Source organism: Nicotiana attenuata, chromosome 11, assembly GCF_001879085.1.
Source record: "Nicotiana attenuata strain UT chromosome 11, NIATTr2, whole genome shotgun sequence".
Taxonomy (NCBI): Eukaryota; Viridiplantae; Streptophyta; class Magnoliopsida; order Solanales; family Solanaceae; genus Nicotiana; species Nicotiana attenuata.
This window is the reverse complement of record NC_031999.1, coordinates 55,422,042-55,447,616: the sequence shown is the minus strand read 5'-3', so window position 1 is coordinate 55,447,616 and position 25,575 is coordinate 55,422,042.

The following is a 25,575-nucleotide window of genomic DNA, read 5'->3' as shown; positions in this document are numbered from 1 at the left end:
GAGGCGGCCAATGCGGTCCGTAGAGTTGAGATGGCTCTTGCACGGGGAGGTGGTCATGGGTCAGATAAGAGGCCCCGTCATGCAGGTAGATTCAGTGGTACCTCGTCTGGAGGTGGGGATTCTTATGGTAAAGGCCATCCTCCGAGGCCCTTTCAGTCAGCCCTACAGGTCTCACATGGTACTTCAGGTGGTCGTGGCTCTCAGCAGCAGTCTCTCATCAGCAGCTTTTCAGTTCGCCATCAGCACCCATCAACGCACCACCACTCCGCTATTCTCAGCAGCCGAGGGCTTGTTACACGTGTGGCGACACGAGACATATTGCCAGGTATTGCCCTCGAGCTTCTGATAGCTCCCAGCAATAGGGTCCTCGTCCTATGATTCAGGCATCAGGTGATCCACAGGCCGCCCAGCCAGCTAGAGGCGGGGGTAGAGGCCATAGAGGTGGAGGTAGGGACCATAGAGGTGGAGCTCGGACCGCCAGAGGTAGAGGCCAGCCAGCAGCCGATCGTCCCAGAGATATGGTTCAGGGAGGTGGGGCCCAGCCCCGGTGTTATGCTCTTCCAGCCAGGCCAGAGGCTGAGTCTTCAGATGCAGTCATTACAGGTACTATTCTGGTCTGTGATAGGGATGCTTCAGTGCTATTTGACCCTGGGTCTACGTATTCATATGTGTCGTCCTATTTTGCACCCTACTTGGTTATGCCTAGTGATGCCTTGGGTGTTCCTGTATATGTATCTACACCAGTGGGTGATTCTATAGTGGTCGACCGAGTTCATCGTTCCTGTGTGGTAGTGTTTGAGGGTCTTGAGACCCGTGTTGATTTATTGCTCTTAGACATGGTGGATTTCGATGTTATATTAGGGATGGATTGGTTGTCCCCGTATCATGCTATCTTGGATTGTCACGCCAAGACCGTGACCTTGGCTTTACCAGATTTGCCCCGTTTGGAGTGGCGAGGGACCCCAGGTCATGCCACTCGCAGTGTTATCTCATATGTGAAGGCTCGACGCATGGTCGAGAAGGGGTGTTTAGCTTATCTGGCATATGTTCGCGATTCCAGCGCAGAGGTCCCTTCTATTGATTCTGTTCCTATTGTTCGGGAGTTCCCCGAGGTTTTCCCTTCAGACCTGCCGGGTATGCCGCCCGACAGGGATATTGATTTTTGTATTGATCTGGCTCCGGGCACTCAGCCCATTTCCATTCCGCCGTATCGCATGGCCCCGCCAGAGTTGAAAGAGTTAAAGGATCAGTTGCAGGATTTGCTTGAGAAGGGTTTCATCAGACCCAGCATTTCGCCTTGGGGTGCACCGGTGTTATTTGTGAAGAAAAAGGATGGTTCGATGAGGATGTGCATTGATTACCGGCAATTGAACAAAGTGACGATTAAGAACAAGTATCCACTGCCGATGATTGATGATTTGTTCGACCAGCTTCAGGGTGCAAGGGTATTTTCAAATATAGACTTGAGATCTGGCTACCACCAGCTAAGGATTAGGGCATCCGATGTCCCTAAGACAACATTCCGCACTCGGTATGGGCATTATGAGTTTTTGGTCATGTCATTTGGGTTGACCAATGCCCCAGCAACATTTATGGAGTTGATGAACCGAGTGTTCAGGCCATATTTGGACATGTTCATGATAGTCTTTATTGATGATATTTTGGTGTACTCCCGCAGCCAGGAGGAGCACGAACAGCACCTTAGGGTGGTTCTTCAGACTCTGAGGGATAGTCAGTTATATGCCAAGTTCTCCAAGTGTGAGTTCTGGTTGAGTTCGGTTGCATTTCTGGGTCACGTTGTATCAGCAGAGGGTATTCAGGTGGACCCGAAGAAGATAGAGGCGGTCAAGAACTGGCCTCGACCAGCATCAGCTACAGAGATTCGGAGTTTCTTGGGGTTATCAGGCTACTACAGACGGTTTGTGGAGGGGTTTTCATCTATTGCAGCCCCGATGACCAGATTGACCCAGAAAGGTGCCCAGTTCAGATGGTCAGATGAGTGTGAGGCGAGCTTTCAGAAGCTCAAGACAACTCTGACTTCGGCACCGATATTGGTTTTACCCACAGGCTCATGGCCTTATACAGTTTATTGTGATGCTTCCCGTATAGGGCTCGGTGCAGTATTGGTGCAGGATGGCAGAGTCATTGCCTATGCTTCGAGGCACTTGAAGATCCACGAGAAGAATTATCCGGTTCATGATCTAGAGTTGGCAGCCATTATTCATGCTTTGAAGATTTGGAGGCATTACCTATATGGTGTGACGTGTGAGGTGTACACTTATCACAAGAGTCTTCAGTACTTATTCAAGCAGAAGGAGTTGAACTTGAGTCAGAGGAGGTGGTTGGAATTATTGAAAGATTATGATGTTACTATTTTGTACCACCCGGGGAAGGCCAATGTGGTGGCCGATACATTGAGTAGGAAGTCCGCCAGCATGGGTAGTCTTACTTATATTCCGGTCAGCCAGAGACCGCTTGCTTTGGACATTCAGTCCTTGGCCAATCGATTTGTGAGGTTGGATATTTCTGAGCCCAGCAGAGTGTTAGCTTGCACGGTTGCTCGTTCTTCATTATTGGAGCGTATCCGTGACCGACAGTTTGATGATCCCCATTTGTGTGTCCTGAGAGACACGGTGCAGCGTGGAGGTGCTTCGAAGGTGACCTTAGATGATGATGGTGTTTTGAGATTGCAGGGGCAAGTTTGTGTACCCAATGTCGATGGGATTCGAGAGTTGATCTTAGCGGAGGCCCATAGTTCTCGGTATTCTATTCACCCGGGCGCCGCGAAGATGTATCAGGACTTGCGGCAACATTATTGGTGGCGTAGGATGAAGAAAGATATTGTTGCATATGCGGCTCGATGTTTGAACTGTCAGCAGGTTAAGTTTGAGCATCAGAGGCCTGGTGGTTTGTTTCAGAGGATTCAACTTCCCGAGTGGAAGCGGGAGAGGATTACCATGGATTTCGTTACTGGACTTCCATTGACTCGGAAGAAGTTCGACTCGATATGGGTTATTGTTGATAGGCTGACCAAGTCAGCGCATTTCATTCCTGTGGCAGTCTCCTATTCACCCGAGAGGTTAGCCGAGATCTATATCCGGGAGATTGTTCGCCTTCATGGTGTGCCGGTATCTATCATTTCGGACCGGGGTACGCATTTTACCTCGCGTTTCTGGGGTGCAGTTCAGCGAGAGTTGGGCACACGGGTTGAGTTGAGCATATTGTTTCATCCTCAGACGGACGGTCAGTCCGAGCGGACTATTCAGATTTTGGAGGATATGCTCCGAGCCTGTGTCATTGATTTTGGAGGCTCGTGGGACCAGTTTTTGCCCTTAGCAGAGTTCGCCTACAACAACAGCTACCAGTCCAGCATTCAGATGGCTCCATATGAGGCGTTGTATGGTAGGCGATGTTGGTCTCCAGTGGGATGGTTTGAGCCGGGAGAGGCTCGGTTATTGGGTACCGATCTAGTTCAGGAGGCCTTGGATAAGGTCAAGATCATTCAGGACAGGCTTCGTTCGGCTCAGTCGCGGCAAAAGAGTTATGCGGATCGTAAGGTTCGGGATGTAGCTTTCATGGTTGGTGAGCGGGTCTTGCTCCGAGTGTCGCCTATGAAGGGCGTGATGAGATTTGGGAAGAAGGGCAAGCTTAGCCCCAGGTTCATTGGTCCATTTGAGATTCTCGATCGTGTGGGAGAGGTGGCTTATAGGCTTGCCTTGCCGCCTAGCTTGTCAGCCGTGCATCCAGTATTTCATGTGTCCATGCTTCGGAGGTATCCCGGCAATCCAGCCCACGTATTAGATTTCAGCACTGTCCAGTTGGACAAGGATCTGTCTTATGAGGAGGAGCCGGTAGCTATTCTAGACCGGCAGGTTCAACAGTTGAGGTCGAAGAGTTTTCCTTCAGTGCGTGTCCAGTGGAGAGGTCAGCCTCCTGAGGCATCGACCTGGGAGTCCGAGTCTGATATGCGGAGCCGTTATCCTCATCTATTTCCCGACTCAGGTACTTCTTTCTTTTGTCCGTTCGAGGACGAACGGTTGTTTTAGAGGTGGAGAATGTGACGACCCAAAGGGTAATCACCTGTTTTCTCTTTCATTCCGTGCTTCCGAGGCCTTGAAAACCTCATTTTTACTTGCCTCGATTTGCGTGCGCAGTCCGGGCGCGTAGCCGGAAAGCTTAAATATGAATTCTGTGTAAAAATTTATGAATTTTTATATTATTATGATTAAAGTTGACTTTGGTCAACATTTTGGGTAAACGGACCCGGGCCCGTGATTTGATGGTCCCGGAGGGTCCGTAGAAAAATATGAGACTCGGGCATATGCCCGGAGTCGAATTCCGAGGTCGAGAGCCCGAGAAATGAATTTTTCTGTGAAATTGTTTTTCTGAAATTTATATGGAAATTTGTAATGAAAATGGATTAGAAAGCGTTGGTATCGGGCCCGTATTTTGGTTCCGGAGCCCGGTACAGGTCTTATATGTGGTTTAAGCATTTCTTGTGAAATTTGGTTGAAATCGGACGTCATTTGACGTGTTTCGGACCTAAATATCTTAAAAATGAAAGTTTATGAAGTTTGAAGAAAAAGTGATGATTTTTGAGGTTTGATTCCTCGTTTATGATGTTATTTTGGCGATTTGATCGCACGGTTAAGTTCGTAGGATGTTGTTGAGTTAGTGTGTGTGATTGGTTAGGAGCCCCGAGGGCTCGGGAGTGTTTTCGGAGGTGTTCGGGGTGGTTTTGAACTTAGTGAAATTGCAGAAAAATCTGCAGCAGGTGCACAGTAAATTCCTTCATCGCGTTCGCGATATCTCCTTCGCATTCGCGAAGCTTCAGGTTCCTCTCTCCTTCGCATTCGCATCCCTTCACCGCGATCGCGTAGAGTTATCGAGTTCTGAGGGCCCCAACCCGTCCTTCCTTCTTCGCGTTCGCGATGGCTGGCCGCGTTCGCGTAGGTCTCCAGCCCCTTCCATCGCGTTCGCATCAGGCCAACGCGTTCGCGTAAGCCAAACTCCGTNGAATTCCATCGGAAGAATACAAGTTCAAGGCAACACAAGAGCATGTTTGAAGACATAGATAAGACTATTGTACTTTATAAGATCATAGCTTAGGCTAGCTTCTTTTTATTTTGACACAGTGTAATAAGGAGGTCGGCGAGCAGTAGCAGCAGCAATAGCAGTGAAATCACAGCTCCTGATAGTCCCAGATACCAAACCTTTCTGAACTACACTGACCTGATTCCTTTTTAGCCAAGGATATGTAGGCAACCTTTGAAGCAGGGTTCGGTCAGACGATTTTCAAAAATGTTTCACACGGAGTATTCGAACGGGCAAAAATCGCTCGTATCCGCTCACTTATCTTTGCACGGAAACTCTTCGTGTTTTCGAGCAAAGAGGGGCAACTGTGAGCACGTGATTTTTGCCCTATATGAATTACTTTCATAAATTCAAAACAAAATAACTTCTTTTCATTATTTGCAATTTTATGGATTTTTGTGGCATTTTTTGTTAATTGTTTGCATTTGTTTGTGCACGCTTATTATTGTTTAATTCATGAAAAATACAAAAAATACTTGACATTTGCATGTAGGGTTAATGTCACATTTTAGGATTAATTAGTGATCAATACTACAAAAAATAATAAAGAAAATAACAAAAATGGTTCTTTTGCATTTATACTTTTAATTTGTCTTGGTTTGCTTTTGAATAAGGAATTAGTTTATTTGGAACTTAATTAGTGTAATCTTGGAGTTAATTTAGGGTTTTTACTTTTAATTTTGCATTTAACAAAATTCAAAAAAAATAAATAATAAATGAACAAAAATCAAAAGAAATAAAATGAAATTGACTTGAGCTTAAATAAAAGAAAAATCAGGCCACCAAGATTGGGCCATTTTAATACCAGCCCAAAGCCAAAACCCCAAACCCACTTCAAATTGGCCCAAATTCACTCTCTTATCCGGTCCAGTTTTCAGCCCCTAAGACCCCTCAAAACGACGTAGTATCATGTCAATACTACGTCGTTTTTCGATCATTAAAGTCCTAATCCATCTTGACCGTTCATTTCTTATCATCCAACGGTCCTTACTAGTTCAGTGCTTTTAAATAAAATTGTCTTAAAATCTACAAAACCCTAGAGACAAAGGTCTCCTTCCTCGTACCCTGTCTGTCTCCGCCACCCTCCGCCTTAAGCCGCCGGCCGGAAATCGTCTCCGCCGCCGCCCAAAATTACACCCCTACACCGTCTTAACCCCCTCAATACGAATCCATGACCAACTCTTCTCAAATTCCAACCAAACGCCTCAAATATACAAAACCCTAAACTCCATCTCCGCCGCACACGGCGGCGCCGGCTCCGTTCACCACCAAAATAACACCACAGAGTCTCCTCACCCTCCTCTCTTCAAGTCCTTAAACCTTTTTCCTCGAATCCTCGTCGAAGTCTTCGAATATCAAATCAAAGACTTCGTCAAAACCCTAGTTCACCCAATTGGCCTAAAATTAACACCCTAGGGTCACCTTGCCTCCCTCATGTTGAATCCGTTGTTAATAGCATTCGAATTTCACCAGAGTGGTCTGAATTTCAAATCTAAGAAGCGGGACTATAGAAGTTTAATCAGTAAGGTCTTTCCCCTTCTTATTTGATTGTTTCTTCTGTTTGTTTTTCGTTGTGATAATTGTTAGTCAGTGAGTTTCTACTCTTATTTGATTGTAATTTTGTTTAATGACTCCGGTTTCCTTGTCGCATTATTTTGATAATTTTTGTTTAATCCTGTTTGATTCCTGTGTTGATTTTTCCATCCCTGCTTAATCTCGTTTAGTTCAGCCTCATTCATGTGTGATTCCTGTTCCATCCAGAATTTTATGATTTTTTATTCGTTTGTTTTATTCTGTTTTCTCTTCTTCTCTTTTCTTTCTTATTGTTTGATGATTCTGTGTTAGTTCATGTTTAATTATTTAGTTTAGTCTAGTCTAATGTTTGATTGTTAATTTTGTTTGATTGATGGTTTGGTGAAGTATGAATTAGGATTAATTTGCAGTTTTGATAATTCAATTCTAGAGTTTTTTAACCTGGTTGGTTATAGCTGAATTAGAGGTATTTGGTTTGCCTATAGTTGACCTTAATTAGGGTAAAAGGGGGTGGGGTCTAGTTTGGTATAGGGTTTGTAGTTTCAGGGGTATTCAGGATATTTTGGGCACTTAAAATGGGTTAGTTTGTTAGGTTTAGTAATTTCAGAATAAAAGTAAGGGTAGTATAGGTATTCCATAAATAGAAAACAAAGCTAGAATTCCCTAGACTCTTGTAGAATAGGGCCTTAGTGTAAGTTTCAGCAGTCTTAGTGTAGTAACTTGAGTAACAAGTCAGAAAATAGAGGACTAAGTGAGTAAAATTGGAAAATAAAAGAGGGACTAAAAGGAAAATTGAAAAATCTGAGGGCTGCCCTCACTTTTGCCTATAAAAGGCTGTGGATACTGCCTTGTTGAACAAGTCGACAGACCCTGAAAATTCCTAAAAATTTTTTAGCCTCCAAAATTCCCCCCAAAATATTCTATATTTTCGGATTCAAAAAACTAGATCTAGATTTTGAAATCTCTCTTAGATCCTAAACTTTTGAGAAAATCAGAAAAAAGAAGAAACAGAAAATTCAAAAAGAAGTACTGTTCCATCGAAAATTCTTTCAGATTGGTTGCAAGTTAGCTATTAATTCTAGTTTCTAATTTTCTGAGGTTCAATTGCAAGTGGTCTCGGGTATTAGTCAAGCTGTGCTTGGGTATTTGCTGGTAATAAGCAGTCCTGGGTTGAATTCGAGTCTGCTTGGTCCTAGATTGATCTATTTCCAGTAGCTTGTCACGGTTTATTCTTCTTTAAATCATCCTTGGTTTGCTGTGGTATTTTGGAGTTGAAAGTGATCCACTGCTGTGATTTTGGGCTGTTATTCATTACTGCTATAGCTGACTCCTGTATCTCATCGTCTATTTCAATTCCAGGTACACAATTGTATCTCTGATGACTATGAGCTAGAAATGTGAAGAAATGAATCTGTGTGAAGAATGGAAGCATAAGTTTGATTTAGTTTACTTCCAGATCCTTGCTTATTTATGTATTAATTGGATTGTATTAATTGCTATTTCTCGAGTTTTTGTGAGCTTCATGAGTCGAACATTAGTCGTATTTAGTTTTACAGTCGTTTGATAGAATAATTTCATGACTAGCTGTAGTTAATTTCCTGTCTGCTACCTCACGCATCTGTCTAGGAAGTGGCCCAGTAACGAGATAAATTTCCGTCTCATGCTTATATAAATTGTTTAGAATTTATAGTATTTGAGTGATTAGCCATTGCATTTTTTTTTCTTCTCTGTGTCATCGGGCCCAAATGCCAAGCCCAGTTGGAAATAAACCACTCCATGGCTGAAGTCCTTATAGCCGCATGCCTTGGGCCTGACCCCCTCAATAACGGGCCCAGTAGTATAATCAAAATGAGACCATATCTTTGGGTCCCTCCAACGGCATGTTCCAGGCCTGTGCTTAAATATCTTTAATCAACTCACTTGAATAAGGAAGCCCAATTTACTGAAAACCATCCTTGGGCTGCCTCCATTGATTTTCAGTTAATAATACCAATTAATTAGAGCCTCTTCTTTTATTTTTAGAGACAATTAAATAGAAAATCTTAGTTTGCTTTAGGTTAGCGTTTAAATAATAAATGAGGTGCGCCCCGCCAAACAAAAATGCATAAATTGCGGGGCCCTCTTTAAATGGTTATATTAAGATACTTAGAATTCGTGGCGTGCCGTTTAGCGAATTTCACGGCCTTCCGCAAAGATAATAACGTGTTAGTCTCCTTAGGCGCGTATTTTAATAACATTACATTCCTAAACTCGGGTGCGCATTTATGTGACCCAAATCCAAATCTCAACGAAGTCGAAATGTGTCAACAACCACGGGTGCATTTATGTGACGTGGTTCGAAACACGTTTTCACGACGTTGTAATTCTCGTTAAAAATAATGATAACGTGGTTCAAGGTTTAAAAGCACATAAGTTAAAACATGTTTTGAAATCAGATTTTTGCCAAATATAGCAGTTGAGCGACCGTGCTAGAACCACGGAACTCGGGAGGCCTAACCCCTTCTCCCGGGTTAACAGAATTCCTTACCCGGATTTCTGGTTCGCGACTGTAATACAGAGTCAAACCCTTTCCTCGATTCGGGATTCAAACCGGTGACTTGGGACACCATAATCTCCCAAGTGGCGACTCTGAATCTCTTAATAAACGAATCCCGTTTCGATTGTCCTTTAATTGGAAAAACTCCTTTATGCCCTTGCGGGTGTAGTGAAAAAGGAGGTGTGACAGCTCTGGCGACTCTGCTGGGGACACAAACCCAGAACTTCGGTTCAGGGTTTAAGAATTCGAGCTTAGAATAATTGTTATGTTTGGCTTTATCTGATTTTCCTACATGTTTCCTGCTAAATGTGCTAAATGCTTTACCGCTTTGATATTATCTTAACTGTATATAAACTGTGCCGAAACCCTTCTCTTCTCACCTCCGGGGATGTGCTTACTGGTTGAGACTCCCTATTCTGTTAGTGTCATACCCTGAAATAAGAAAGAGGCTCGGACAAGTTACTAAGCCGGACGATCTTGCTGGTCCCCGGTACGTAGCCCCCTCCTCAACTCGAGTTGTCCGCTCGGGTACACAGTCTAGAACATATACCTAGGTTTTGAACCTAGAATTACTTGACCTCATGCTGGATCCCTAGTAGGAACGCTTATTTGCATCACGTGCATATGACTTAGGGGACTCAACATAGGGGTTGGGTCCGTCTAGGACAGGTGTACCCGGAATAATGGACCATCCTGATGCATCCTACTTGTGCATTTATCTGTTTTGGACTCGCATGCTGACCGGCTTTGAATATCTGGAAAAATTGAAAAACAAAAAGGGGAAAAGAGAAAATAGCAGTGTAGAGAGTTAATTACCTATATTAGAAAAACCAATGTCCAAGTAGTGCCGAAATTCTGCCGGATTTTTGAGAAAAATGAAAGAAAAAAGAAAAGTATTTTTTTAGTTTGTTTTGTTTGCCAATGGAAAAGAAAAAACAAAAAGAGTTTTATTTTCAAATCAGTTTGTTTTATTTGCCACTGAAAAAGAAAATATAAAAAAAAGAGTCTTGCTTTCAGAAATAGTGTATTTGCCAACAAAAAGAAAGAGTCTAGTTTTCGAAGATAGTTAGTTTTATTTGACCGAACTACGCTGGTTTGATTCTCACCGGATGTGAGATACGTAGGCAACCCTCATCGGGTCCAACCACCCCTTTTGCAAAAATAGCCAAAAATACCAAAATTTTAATTTTTATCCAATAAGTCGGGTGATGCCATTCTTGTTTTAAAATAAGCCGAATGTCCCCAAAAGGGCGCCGGAAGGCTATTTTTGCAAGAACAACCACCCTGAGTCATTTTTAAATGGTTGCGGGCACAGCCTTCAAATCTCCCTTTCGGCCGTATCTGCAAAACCGAGTCTTTGTTTTCGTAAAAAACAAATTTTGCAAAAATAGCCACTTTGTTTTTTTTTTTAAGACAAAATAAGTCATTACATGGCCAGTTTTCTTCAAATAGTCACGGTTGACATTGAAGCCTTCTCAGTCTTGCGCAGGCCTGCGGCGATGCCGAGCGATGCCCCGCGGGCCCCAGGATGTGAAGCTTTGATGTACTCTTGATCTAGTTTTTAATCATCGAGTCTGTATTTTGTTATCGGCGTTTATTAATGAAATTTGAAAGTCCCAAAAAATTATCCCTTTATTTTTGCATTCAATTTGCAAGAACTACGCTCGGTCTGATTCACGAGGGGTCGTGATACGTAGGCAATCTCCATAGGATTCGACCGTAACTAAATGAAAAAAAAAGGAAAAACAAGAAAAAGAATGAAAAGAAAGAGGTGAAAAAACAAGAAAGGAAAGAAAAACAAAAGGGGGAAAAAGAAAAACAGAAAAAATAAGAAACCAAACGAAAGGAACAAAGGCAAACAAGAGAAAATAAAAAGGGAGCAAAGGAAAGAAAAGAGCGGAAAAACAATTTTGAGGAAAGGAGCGAATAGGAACAAGGAAAAACCAAGGCAAAAGAAAAAGAAGGAAAGGAAAAGAGGGAAAAATAAGAGAGAAAAGCAAAAGAAAAGAGGGAAAGGCAAGAAACAAACAATGGAAAACACGAGGGAGGAATGAGAGGAAAGGCATGGCAAATAAAGAAAAATGAAAGCCGGGATGACGCATGCAACCAAGCGAAGTCATAATAGAAATGGTTAACTGAATAGGTGCATTCATTCCCCAAATGTGCGGTTATCTATCTGTTAACGCTCTAACTGCTAACAAAGCCGTCGATGATGAGTCCAGGCAGGTGGTTTAGTTGGTTGGCATCCTGGCAACCCATCCCTACAACACCCGGTCAAAAAACAAACTGAATATGACAGGCCAAGAATCAGATACCAGTATCATGGACCCGTCAAAAGAGGTAGACGTGGTGGATGTCAAAGCAATGAGGGAAGAGATGTATAAGTTGAGGCAGCAGATGGCCGAGATGCATCAGGCCTGGGCTAAGGGTCAGCCGGCGCCAGTTTATCCCGCCAATCCAGCATATATCCCACCTTTGGCTCAGTCCCAGGATCCTCCTACTGTGAATTCCTCGCCAACTTTCCCTTTCTACCAATAGAGTTATGGCACCACTTCCTATCCTCCCCAAGCTCCACTACCCAAACAAAACCCTCCTCCCCCAATCACCCCTGTCTTTGTGGCGCCTCCACCTGCTACATTGCAAAGATCTTCCAGTGAGCCATTGTTTCAAACTCACGATAGCCAGTACTACCCTCCTGAGCCTACCTTTAAAGCTCCTGAGCCATATTCCTACACCCCTCACTTTGAGCTCCCGAAGGAAACTGACAAGCCGCTTAAGAATCCGGAACATGAAGAGATGTTTCGAAAAGTAAAAAGCCTGGAGCAATCCTTCAGGAACATGCAAGGATTGGGTGGCCAAGTCAGTGTGGCCTACAAGGATTTGTGCTTGTTTCCCGATGTCCAGTTGCCAGCAGGATTCAAGCTACCCAAATTTGACTTATATGATGGACATGGTGATTCGGTAGCCCATCTAAGGGGATTCTGCAGCAAAATGAAAGGAGCTGGGGGAAGGGACGAGTTATTAATGGCATACTTCAGTCAAAGTCTAAGTGGTGCGGCCTTGGAATGGTACACTCGACAGGATCATGCTCGATGGTACACTTGGGATGATTTGGCCCAAGCATTTGCAGGCCACTTTCAATATAATCTCGAAATTGTCCCGGACCGTCTGTCGCTGACCAAAATTGAGAAGAAGCCTGGGGAAAGCTTCAGAGAGTATGGTTTCCGGTGGAGAGAGCAGGCGGCAAGAGTCGATCCTCCAATGAGGGAAAGCGAGATGGTTGATTACTTCCTGCAGGCTTTAGAGCCTACCTACTATGGTCACTTGGTGTCGGCAGTGGGAAAATCTTTCAACGAAGTAGTGAAAATGGGAAGTATGGTGGTGGAGGGGCTTAAATCCAACAAAATCATGAGCTATTCTGCAATCAAGGCAACTACCCAGGCTATCCAGAGCGGCACTGGAGGGGTAGTGGGAAAGAAAAAGAAAGAAGATGTGGCAGTAGTTGAATCAAGAGCTTGGTCCAGGGGCCCATCACTATTACAACCAACCTCGACCCCATCCCCAAACCGACCCCATCACACTCCATATAGCCCACCATAACACTATCCCCACTTCTCTGTCCACCATGCCCAAACATACCCCCAACATCCTACCCATGCGCAATGGCGCGCACCCACCCCACAAAATGCTTACCCAACTCAAAACACCTACCCACCCCCAAGAGCCTACAAGAATCCCCCTGGAGCAGGTTTGCGGGCCAGCCAAAATTTCAAGCAAGAGAGGGCACAGAAGCAAGAAACTTTCACCCCCTTGGGAGAGTTATATGCAAACTTGTTTGAGAAACTAAAGCATTATAACCTGATTGCACCGATTCCTCCGAATCATGTGGACAAGCGCGCAAGAAGCTTTGACCCTTCTAAAAGGTGTGAATACCATTCCAATGTCCAGGGGCACGATGTCGAAAGTTGCCGGGATTTGAAAAGAGAGATAAAAAGAATGATTCAGGAAGGGATAATTGCGGTCCAGGACAGTGCCACTCAGAACATTGCACCGAAGCCTTTACCTGCACATGATGATGCACATTTTGTGGGGAAGATCCATGGTGACAGGGAGTATGAGAACCCCTCGGAAACTTGTTGAATGAAGTCAATAATATTGAAATTGGTGAAGGTTCCAGCAACATTGATGCGAAACGCAGTGGTTAAGATGTCATGCTTGGTAATTGGGAGACGCTCCATTTCTTGGTCAGCCGAAGTGGAGTTTTTGGTGGTTTATTTTGTTGTCATTTCTGTTGTCCGGGTTATTTCAGGGTCGTAATCCGGATATTGTCTTGTGACTCAAACCCTTCTATCTTTTCACTTTGCCTTGTTTGTTTAGACGTAATAACTTGTTTAGTGCTATCTAGGTTTGCTTATTTGTTCTGCTGTTTAAACCCTTTCACCGTCAGTCTAATGCAATTCTCTGTTTCCTGCCATTTCTAGTCATTTTGTTTAGTTTTATTCTCCTTTTACAAATCTTTTCATGCTGGTTCTGGTGACATGACATGCACGCATAATTCTCAGCCTGGTTTTAAAAGTCAGTTTAGTAATGAAGCAATGAAACAATGTTGAAGATGTAAGGACATTCGAGGGAAATACGTAAGGGCATTTTGAGATCACTTCGAGCCCAAATTGTGTGAAACTGGGGCAGACGGAGCATAAAGAAATACTGTCGAAATGCATCATGCCACATCGGTTTGAAACCAAAGGCAAGTTTGCCCCCAAGTCTACAGGGGCCGTTCGTGGTACCGAGATTGTTGTCCAATGGTGCTGGGTAATTGACAGATGTAGAAGGCAAATGTGTGGATATGGTTATCAGGTCTGGCACAATCAAAAGATATTACGAATGTTTTCCCTGTTTTGCTTAATTGCATTTGTTTGTACTCGGCATGTTTTGGAGATTGGAATGACGAAGGCATTTTGTTCTGCTATCCAAACACTTTATCCTTTGTTACCCCTTTGAGCCTCGGTTATTTTCTTGCATACCCCTCTTTCGGAATCAATAATAAAACTCGTAAGCCCAAGCAGGGAAAGAAAGTGGAGAAACAAGAGAAAAACGGTGAAAAAGGAAAAAGAAAAGAATAAGAAAAGAAAAGAAAAGAAAAAAGAAGAGAAAAGAAAAGAAAAGGAAAAAGAAAGGGAAAAGAAAAAAAAAAGAAAAGAAAAAAATAAGAGAAAAGAAAAGAAAAGAAAAAAAGAAGAGAAAAGAAAAAGAAAAGAAAAGAAAAGAGAAGGAAAAAGAAAGAAATGAAAAGAAAGAAAAGAAAAGTGGGAGAAAAGGAAAGACCGCAACAACGAAGTAATTCTATGACCTGAACTACGTTTGACTTGATCCCGAAAGGGTACGTAGGCAGCCTCTCTCTGAGGTTCAGTCACACCGAATAAAAATCCAAAAGTCCCCAAGAAAGAAACTGGGGCAGAAGTTGTGGTTGTTGTGAGAAATCTGATTCCGAAAGTTGTAATTTTGAGCCCATGTTGAATTGTTTTGAGCCTTTGATACCTTTTCTTCCTAACCCTGTCGAAAAGCCTGCATTACGGTCCAAACAAAGACCTTTTGATTAATCTTCGATAGATGCCGAGTCAAGCGAGTAGAGGTGAACCATATCAGGGGCAACACTCCGGTCCAAACAAGGGAAATGAAGAATGAGAGAGTCTTGAGAATGAATGCCCTCACGGGTGTCCCAAGGCGACGAAAGCTGAGAGAAATCAAAAATGAGAGAGTCTTATTGGTGAAAACCTTCAGGGGCACCATAAGGCAACAGTGAGATGAGAGAAAGACCCAAAATCAGAGAGGCTTGATGGTGAAAACCCTTCGGGCACTACAAGTCGAAAAAGGATTGTGATTCAAATCGGATAAGCGGAGCATTGAAGCCCAGTTTCACGGCGAAAAGGTACAACAAGAGCTGAACATCAGATTTGCTTAACAGAATAGGCTGCAGGTGCATGTCAAGGTCATCAGAGTCGGTTTCTACGTTGTAGTTTTCTTGTTAGGAATCATCTCTTTCCATTGTCCTCTACTCTGTTCCTTTCGTCTTGTTTACTTCCCCATTCCAAGTGAGAATCGGTTATCAAGGCAAGTGAAGGAACAATACAACTTCAAGGCCGAGGCCAGTGATTAAGTCAAGAAAGAACATCATGTACGCGAAGTGGGAGCAATAGACGTGCTTTGGGATTCGTATGAGACATAAGGGTTGGGGGATGCCAGTTCATGCAATGCAACAAGTAGAGGATATCGGGAACAAGCAAGGTCTTTGGGTGGAAATCAGTCATCTTGGCAAATGAGGAAGCAGCCGCCTCCAAAGTTCAAGGCCACAAACTAACCACCACATTTTAAACTCACAAGTTTTCTTTGTTTGAAACAGGAACAAAGCAGTGCAAGAAAGTTGTTTCAACAATAAGAACAAAAAGAAAGAAAAGAAAAGGAAGAAGAGGAGAGCCGACAAAAGGGAAGTTTCTCAAATCTTCGCCCTCGCCTGGCTTGTTAGCGTGCACAAAATGCTGCCATTGCTTTTCACATTTTATCCTAGTCTGATGAACTTTCTCCTAGGATCTAAATCTTAGTCTGAGGAATCTTTCTCCTAAGATAGAAAACCTAGTCTGATGAACTTTCTCCTAGGATCTAAATCTTAGTCTGATGAATCTTTCTCCTAAGGTAGAAAACCTAGTCTGATGAACTTTCTCCTAGGATCTAAATCTTAGTCTGATGAATCTTTCTCATAAGATAGAAAACCTAGTCTGATGAATTTTCTCCTAGGATAAATCTTAGTCAAATAGCTTTACTCACAGGAGGCGTACATGCCAATCAAGTCTTTAGTTTTACTCTCACCGTCGCGTCAATAGCTTAGTTAACAACTCACTAGTCTACCCAGCAACCAAACTGGGGCAGAAAATTTTCTTTGTTTGTTTATTTTGTTGCAGTCAGGCGCCCACTTGGAGAACAAGGGAATACTTTTTAAGTTCAGCAATCAGGAGCCCACCTGGAGAACAAGGGAATACTTTTCAAGCTTCAGCAATCAGGCGACCACCTGAAGAACAAGGGAAGTACAATTCAGATTTTAGCTTTCAATTTTTAATATTTGATAACATGCTGTACCCAGCCACCAAACTGTGGCAGAAAATTTTCTTTGTTTGTTTATTTTGTTGCAGTCAGGAGCCCACCTGGAGAACAAGGAAATACTTTTCAAGTTCACCAATCAGGAGCCCACCTGGAGAACAAGGGAATACTTTTCAAGCTTCAGCAATCAGGCACCCACCCGGAGAACAAGGGAAGTACAATTCAAATTTTAGCTTTTAATTTTAATATTTGATAACATGTTGTACCCAGCCACCAAACTGGGGAGAAATTTTCTTTGCTTNATATTTGATAACATGTTGTACCCAGCCACCAAACTGGGGCAGAAAATTTTCTTTGTTTGTTTTGTTGCGGTCAGGAGCCCACCTGGAGAACAAGGGAATACTTTCCAAGCGTTACAGTCAGGAGCCCACCTGGAGAACAAGGGAATACTTTTCAAGCGTCAGTAATCAGGAGCCCGCCTGGAGAATAGAGGCATATATTTCAAATTTCAGCAGTCAAGCATCACTCGGAGGAATGGCAAAACATCTCCGATCATAATGCAAGGCAACAACAAGGATTCCATCGGAAGAATACAAGTTCAAGGCAACACAAGAGCAAGTTTTAAGACATAGATAGGACCTTTTTGTAATTCATAGATCATAGCTTAGTCTAGCTTCTTTTATTTTGACACGGTGTAATAAAGAGGTCAGTGAGCAGTAGCAGCAGCAACAGCAGTGAAATCACAGCTCCTGGTAGTCCCAGCTACCAAACCTTCCCGAACTACACTGACCTGATTCTTTTTAGCCAAGGATATGTAGGCAACCTTTGAATCACGGTTCGGTCAGACGCTTTTCAAAAATGCTTCACACGGAATATTCAAACGGGCAAAATCGCTCGTTTCCGCTCACTTATCTTTGTACGAAAACTCTTCATGTTTCCGAGCAAAGAGGGGCAGCTGTGAGCACGTGATTTTTGCCCTATGTGAATTATTCCCAGAAATTCAAACAAAATGATTTCTTTCATTATTTTGCAATTTTGTGGATTTTTGTGACATTTTATGTTAATCGTTTGCATTCTGTCTGTGCATTTTTATTAGGGAAAAATACAAAAATACTTGGCATTTGCATTTAGGGTTTAATTTCACATTTTTTAGGATTGGTTAGTAATCAAGTTACTTTACAAAGAAGAAAATAACAAAAATAGTTCATTTTTGCATTTTTAACTATTAATTGTTGAATTTGTCATGAGTCTACTTTTAAATTAGGACTTAATCAATTTTTAGGAATTAAATCAGATCTTTATTTTCATTTTTTGCATTTTACAAAATCTGAAAAAAATATATAAAAAGAAAAATTGAAAAGAGAGGTTTTTAATAGGTTGTACAAATTTGGGCTGATTTTAATAACATCAGTCCAAAAACGCGGTCCAGGCCCAAATTACCACCCAAACCCGGCCTGCCCCCTCATTAAGTGAGACGACGTCGTTTCGTCTACTTTAGATCTCAGCCCTTGATCGTTCCTCATCCAACGGATGGGAACTAAAGATGTTTATGATATATAATGGTCGGATTCCCTCACCCCCCTCTCACTTCGTCTCAAAGAATCCCTAATGTCACTACCACCCTCCGCCGTCCGCCGCCAGCCGGAAATCGCCTCCGCCGGCGGCAAAGCTCCAAATGATCCCAAAAACACACCACAGCCTCCCCTCGTTCCCCTCTTTCCAAATCCACCCTCAGTATCCTTCGAATCATCACCAGTTTCTTCGAATCTTGAATCAAAGTGTCGATCCCAAAACCCTAGTTCGTCAGATGGCGCCCAAAGTTACACCAGGGCTTCATTTCCGTCTCCCCATCGTCGAACCACCGTTATTTCCTCTCAAGACCCACTGAAACACCCCAAATCCCTAACCCTAGCTGCCGCTTTTGGTTTCCAGTGGCGGCGCCGCCACCCAAACAGAACCTATTGGTTTGACAATAACATAGGCTGATAACCTCGTCTGAACTTTTAAAATTCAAAGTCAGGCTGAATCAGTAAGTTTATCCCCCTATTTGATTGTTTTTTTTATTGTTGATTCTGTTCTAGTGATTTTTTTTTTAGTTTAATTCTATTTTGATTTTGTTGTGATGTGTGTTTTGTTTCAATTCAGTATTGTTCTTACTAGTATAGGTTTAATTCTCTTTTAATTTTAGGCAGCCCTATTTAATAGATGTTTGAAATAACAGAATTGTTAGCTTAATAAGTGTTTAATCAGTTGTTCGATCAGTAATATTCTCTTTTGTTGCTATATTAGTTTAATTTTGATTCTTCTAGTCTCAGCCTAGGACATTAGTGTCAATTAGATTTGTTTTCCAAATTTTCACTGATTAATTTGATTGTTAGTTAGATTTTATTAATTTAGTGGTTTGGATTTAGCTGAATTTCTCTTTTCTTTTGGGTAATTAACCATGGTTGCTAACTAAGGTTAAGGGGTTGGGGTTTGGTTAGTACATAATTAGTAATTTATAATTGAATCAAGGGTAATATGGGTTTTTCTAAATAAGAATCTTGTAGTAACTGAAAATGGAATTCCCTAGGACTTTCTAGAAGGGGTTTTAAGTTGAAATTCAGAAAATAGGTGCACTTACTTGAGAAGCAAGTCAATAACTAAGGGACTAGTTAGATAAATTAATTTTTAAAAAGAGGGACTAAGTGGCAAAGGCTGAAAATCTGATATGGCCTCATATGTGCCTATAAAAGGGCAATGCCCTTGCCTTAGAGAACAAGTTTAGAAGCTCTGAAAATTTCCCCCCACTCTCACAAGCATTCATCAGCTCAAATTTGAATTTTAAACTCAAAAACTTCTCTTAGATCTTATTTTCCTCCAAAAACCAAAAAAAAAAAACATTAGCAAAGCTCCAAAAACTCAAAAAATATTGTTCTATTGAGATTTTGGTTTAATTTCAAGTTGTAGTATTTGATTTTGCATCATTTAGCTTAGAGTTTGATTGCTGGAATTTGCTGGAGGTTCCTGGGTTGCTTTCAAGTTGGAACTGGTTTATTCGAGTCAATTTGGGTTTGATCAAGTCTATTCTGGTCATTTTATTGGTGTTGCTCCTCTATTATTCAACCCTGGGCTGTATGATGTTATTTTGAATCCGAAATCCATCCTTTGCTGTTGAATCCCACTGCTGATTGTTGTTCTATTGCTGACTCTCGCTCCTTTCACTTTGTTCCATTTCCAGGTACATATTCGAATCACGATTTGGTGTAGATTTTGAGTTGAAATGCTGAAATGAAAGGCTTATTCATTTACTTCCTGAATATGTGTATTCAAACTGTCACAATAGAATAGATACTAGATGATGAGCATTTGTTTAGGATTACTTTTAGTTTACATTGAATGACTAAACTGAAGATTGGATTGTATAATTTGAACTATTTTGGACTGTTAATTCTGTGGTTGTCCAGCCGTAGTCTTGGTATGGTTTAGTGCTGGTTTTAGTTTCAAGTTTTGTTGATAAGTAGAAATCAGAATTGGTTGGGATTCACAATTGACTTCGAGATCAACATATGATATCCANGTTTCAGAGATTGTACTGGTTGATTTCGAATTGTTTGGGTTTGTTCAAGTTATTTTGGGTGTTTACTGTTGCTGCTCTTCTACAATTCATTTTGGGCTGTGTTTGAGTTCATTTCTGGTTGAAACTGGTTTCGTTGTCGCTTCTGGAATTCTGGTAGCTGTTGCCTGTTGCTTACTGCTGCTGATTCTTCATTTTCTTATTTTTCGACACATTTCCAGGTATATCCTTGGCCTCCAGTAGTATGTAATGACTGGAACAACATGTTTGAAGATAATAGTGGATCCTGGATCATTACTGCATGAGCTTCCTGTTGTTTTTCCTCTAATTCAGATGTATAAGTGATTGACTGATTTGAATACTGTTTTACTTGTAATAATACGACTATAGATTGGTTTGTAATTGGACTCTATGGACTTTCCTTTTATTTGTTAGCTGTAGCTTAGTCTATTTCGACTTTTAATTCTACGCTAGTTTAGGGATCTAAAGTACTGATGAAAAGCAAGCTTAAAACTGAGCAGGTGCTGTTTTGATTCTAATAAGTAGGCTAATAATTTTATGCTCTAGTACTAATCCTATCGATTTGGTTCTGAAAAAGTAAGGCAAATAACCATTCAATATAGTAAGGCTCCTGGATTTGGTGTCGACTGTTTTAGTTTTGTCATTAAAATGAGATTTCAAAATAATTAGTTGATTAACTCGCTATTTTACTGCTATTAGATACGTGAGTTGGATCATTTAGACTCTAGTTTATGCTTCACTTCCTGAACTGGATTACTACTGCTAATGAAATTGACCCAAGTAGTAGGTAGAGTTTCAAATTGGTTAATAATGGTGCCTGGACTGCCCAGGCCGCAAATCTAGGCTTAATTTGGCCCAGTTACACGAAGCGTTGCCCAGAACAGCGCTTGACCCACTGCAGGTCATCTAATTCCATTAAGATAAAGGCTGGTGTATACATGGGCCAAAAGCCCAGTTTAATTGTTTTCTTTTCATACTGGGTTCGTTTGGAAGCCCAAAGCTTTGAACGTTTGATTTAAATATAGCTGAAACGGCCTTTTAAATAAATAGGGACAATACTCAATAGAAAATCATAGTTCTTTTAGGTTGGCCTTAAAATAATTTGAGGTGCGCCGCATCAAATAAAATCACCAATCGCGTGGCCCTCTTTAAATGTTCACATTAAATATTTAGACCTCGGGACGTTCCATTTAGCGAATTTCATGGCTTCCCACAAAGTTAATAATACGCTAGTTGCTTTAAGCCTGGCAATTAATAATATTACCTTGCTAAACTCGGGTGCACATTTATGTGACCCAAATCCAAATCCCAACGAAGTTGAAATGTGTCAAGAACCACGGGTGCATTTATGTGACGTGGTTCGAGACGTGTTTTCATGACGTTGCAATTCTCTTCAAAAATAATAATAAAAGCGGTTCAAAGTTAAAAAGCAAATAATTTAAAACATGTTTTAAAATCAGATAACTAAGCCAGATATAACGGTTGAGCGACCGCGCTAGAACCACGGAACCCGGGAATGCCTAACACCTTCTCCCGGGTTAACAGAATTCCTTACCCGGATTTCTGGTTAGCGACTGTAGTACAGGGTCAAACCCTTTCCGCGATTCGGGATTCAAACCGGTGACTTGGGACATCATAAATCTCCCAAGTGGCGCACTGAATCTCTTAATAAATGAACCCCGTTTCGATTGTCCTTTAATTGAAAAAAACTCCTTTTATTATACCCTTCACGGGGTGTAGTAGGGAAAAAAGGAGGTGTGACAGGAATTGGAGTCCGGTATCCTAGACTTAGCGCTCTTTTTTTTCGGACCCGAATGGTCACTTTCTTCTTCCTCGCCTCGACATCCAGGGAACCCGAGGACATTTTTTTTCTTCTTCTTCTTCTACTTCTCCTATGTGGCAACTCTAGGCTATCTCAAAGTGGAGGGTTCGGCAAGCAAGGATGGATCCTCGTTCTCACCCAACGTTCTGGGCCTCCTATTTGCCCTTCGAGAGCTTGCGTCGTGCGCTCTCAGAATATGGCATCTGTTTGCAGATCTCCTCAATCTGCTCCTTGAAGCGAGGAACTACATTAGGAACTTGGAGAACGGTTGCACGATGACAAACATAGGCAATGAGAGAAAGAACAAAAAGAAATGAAAAATACTCGAGAAGGAAAATACTTACGGAATGCGTTCCACTTTTTCGGGGACGATAAAAATTTGGAGGGGATGAGGTGTTCGGTTTTTACCAGAAAGAACCTCCCCTACCAACCTCGATCTTGGCGCTCGTCGATGCTCGAGAATAGAGCCTCGCTCGCCTGGCGAACGAGCTTGATCAATCCAACTCAGAAGATTCGGGGACATAGGCGAAGTAGGTAGTCGAGGGTGAAATGAGGGGCTTTAGTATTGTTCACAAAATGTCGTAAGAGGATCACGATCCTCCAAAAGGATGAGTGGTTTTGCCCAAGGCACACCTCGTACCTTTTGCAGAAGGCAAGGACTATGGGGTCCACCGAGGAAAGCGTGAAGGGGTAAGTGTAAACACTTAAGTACCCCTCCACGTGGGTAGTCATGTCGTTATTGGGCCTAGGGACGACCACTTCCTTACCCTCCCAGTTACAGTCCGCTCGGACTAAGGATAGTGTTTCCTTGGTAACGTACCATACGTATCTCCATGTTCCCTCGCCTAGATTCTATTGACTAGAGGCCTTTTCGACAAGAAAGTCATTCTCAATAGAGCAACCCCTAGGTATGAAGCTTTTTTATGGGGGCTCTTGAGCCACCTCGGCACTCGCAGCTGGGTTGGAAGATGAAGGAGCAGTTTGCTGAGGTACGGACTTGAAAGTTTTTGCCATCATGATCTAGAAAAATATGAAGATTTTGAAGGAAAAATATGAAGGTTTGAAGAAAAAAATATGAAGATTTGAAGGTCTGGATTGAAGATCCAAAGAGAATATAAGGGGATTGAAGATGAAGATATGAAGGTTTAAGGAGAAATGAATAAAAAATTGGAGGAGTTAAAAGCAATTAGGGAGTTCGAAGGTAAATTCTAGAATCGGAAAGTGGAAGAAGTGAAAAAGGGTCGAAGCTTTTATAGAGGGAAAAATCGATGCGCGACATTTTGCATTCGAAGACAGTCAATCGGTGACTGATATGTGTTCGAAGTCAGAACGACGCGACGAGTGAGACATTTCGATTTACCCATCATCCCGGTTGTAACGTACAAAGGAATGAACCGCGGTTCATTTATCGCTTCCCATCATTTCGATAAACCTACTCTCCGGAAAACGAGAGGACTATCTGTGTACGGGTAATATCGGGGGTAATGTCTACCCCGATTTCCCGGTGAGAAAATAAGAAGGGTACGGATGCATGAGACTGTAATCGAGGTTAGAGACTGATCACGCCCAACTCTAGTCCTAAAAAGGATAAGCGGTCGCTGCGAAAATAATCCAGCCTAAAAGTGCGGAGTCGAATCCCACAAAGAACTAAGGCTTAGCTATATCTGTTTAATATCACTACTAAATTATAAAGATTGAGATTTATATTTCTAACTAATTAACTAGCAAATACTATAAAGCGGTAAAATTATCAACTAACGAGACAAAGAGTTGGAGACTAAATTATGGAAGTCTAGAGTTATGATTTCCCCAATTGTCGGAATCCTTCCAGCTATGTTCCTTACAATTTCGCCGACGTATTCTCTACTGATCGTGAGCACTTTAGCTGCCATATTTTTCTCTCGAGCAACTACAACAATTTACTAGACATATTCTCTCGAACTATGCTATTTAGCTTCATCTAACCGCTCACTGTGACCACGTCAAGGCTTTGTTATTTCTAAACCTACCTTTAAACCCACTGTATTGATTTCTCACATACGTTAGGAGCGACGTTGTTCAACAACCACCTAAATATGTATCCTTTCTCAAGCAACACATAATAAATACGCACAGTCGATCGATGGCCATTCAATCAACTGAAATAAACACGTAGTTGAACAAATAGATAAATTCAAACGCTAAATTATATTAAAACATAACAAGAATTCATCCTCCAAGAGGTTCCATCAAAACACTATATAATAAATTAGCTATTCATAAAAATATGTGAAAATACGATACTAAAATTCATAACCAACAATAGAAAACAAGAAGAAGAAAGAAAAAACTCGTGGTTAAATCTTCCTCCTTGCTCCTCATGTATTCTTGCCTCCAAAGTTGTTGTGTAACCCTAAAGTAGTGTCTCCTTAGCCTCCCTAGGTCTAAATTATGTCAAAAGTCCTCAAAGTACCGTCTTTCCATGTATATATACCAAGTAGGGTCGGTTCCAAATAATTCCACTTTTTCCTATGCGAAAAAGGACACTTTTCCCGGATAGGACGTGCGCGGCCGCGGATTGACCGCGCATTTTACCCAGTGTTCTGCCTGACTTGCACGGTCAGTGCACGGCCGCACACTTTTCACCCTGTTCTATTGGGAACTTGAAAAAACGTAAAACGTAAAAGTTGTAGCCCTTTGAATTAGCTTTCCAACCATATATTGTGAAGCTCAAATGGTGTGACGACCCAAAGGGTCATTACCTGTTTTCTTACTCATCCCGTGCTTCCGAGGCCTCGAAAACCTCATTTAGGATTGCCTTGATTTGCGTGCGCAGTCCGGGTGCGTAGCGGAAAGCTTAAATATGAATTCTGTGTGAAAAAGGCTAAATTTTGATATTAATATGAATATATTTGACTTCGGTCAACATTTTTGGTAAACGGACCCGGACCCATGATTTGATGGTCCCGGAGGGTCCGTAGAAAAATATGGGACTCGGGCATATGCCCGGAGTCGAATTCCGAGGTCTAGAGCCCGAGAAATGAATTTTTCCGTGAAATTGTTTTTCTGAAATTACTAAGGAAATTGGAAATGAAATTTGATTAAAAGACCGTGGTATTGGGCTCGTATTTTGGTTCCGACGCCCGGTACAAGTCTTATATATGGTATAAGCGCTTTCTGTAAAATTTGGTTGAAAACGGACGTCGTTTGACGTGTTCCGGACTTGAAATGGAAATTTGATGCTTTATGAAAATTTCAAAGAAAAACATGAGTTTTGAGGCTTGATTCGATGTATATGATGTTATTTTAGCGATTTGATCATACGGATTAGTCCGTAAGATGTTTTTAAGGTTGTGTGCATAATTGGTTTGGAACCCCGAGGGCTCGGGTGAGTTTTGGATAGGTGTCGGAGTGCATTTTTGAACTTGGAAGAAATCTGGTATCTCAGTTCTGCAGGCTTCGCATTTGCGAAGCCAGCATTCGCAAATGCGAACTCGCAATTGCGAGCTTCTCATCACAAATGCGAAGATGGGCCCTGGGCAGCTTGATCGCAAATGCGGCCTTTTTCCTTCGCAAATGCGGATGCCCAGTTTTCGCAAATGCGAGGCTTTTCTCGCAAATGCGATTCCTCCCCATTTTGCCTGAGTTCGCAAATGCGAACATAATTCTCGCAATTCCCATGTCTGCAGGGTTCGCAATTGCGAACCCTGTTTCGCAATTCCCATATCCGCAACCCAGCAAATTTTATACTTAGTCGAATTTTCATCAACTNGATTTCCCTATTTATTGGAGGATTTCTATATGTTGTGAATAACATGTGAACGATGATATGATCATTTGATTCCTAGGAACATTGGCTCGAATTGTGATACGAATATTGAAAGTGTATGAAATGACTTGATTCTTTGGAGCGTTGGCTCAAAATGGTAAAGTGGATTATAA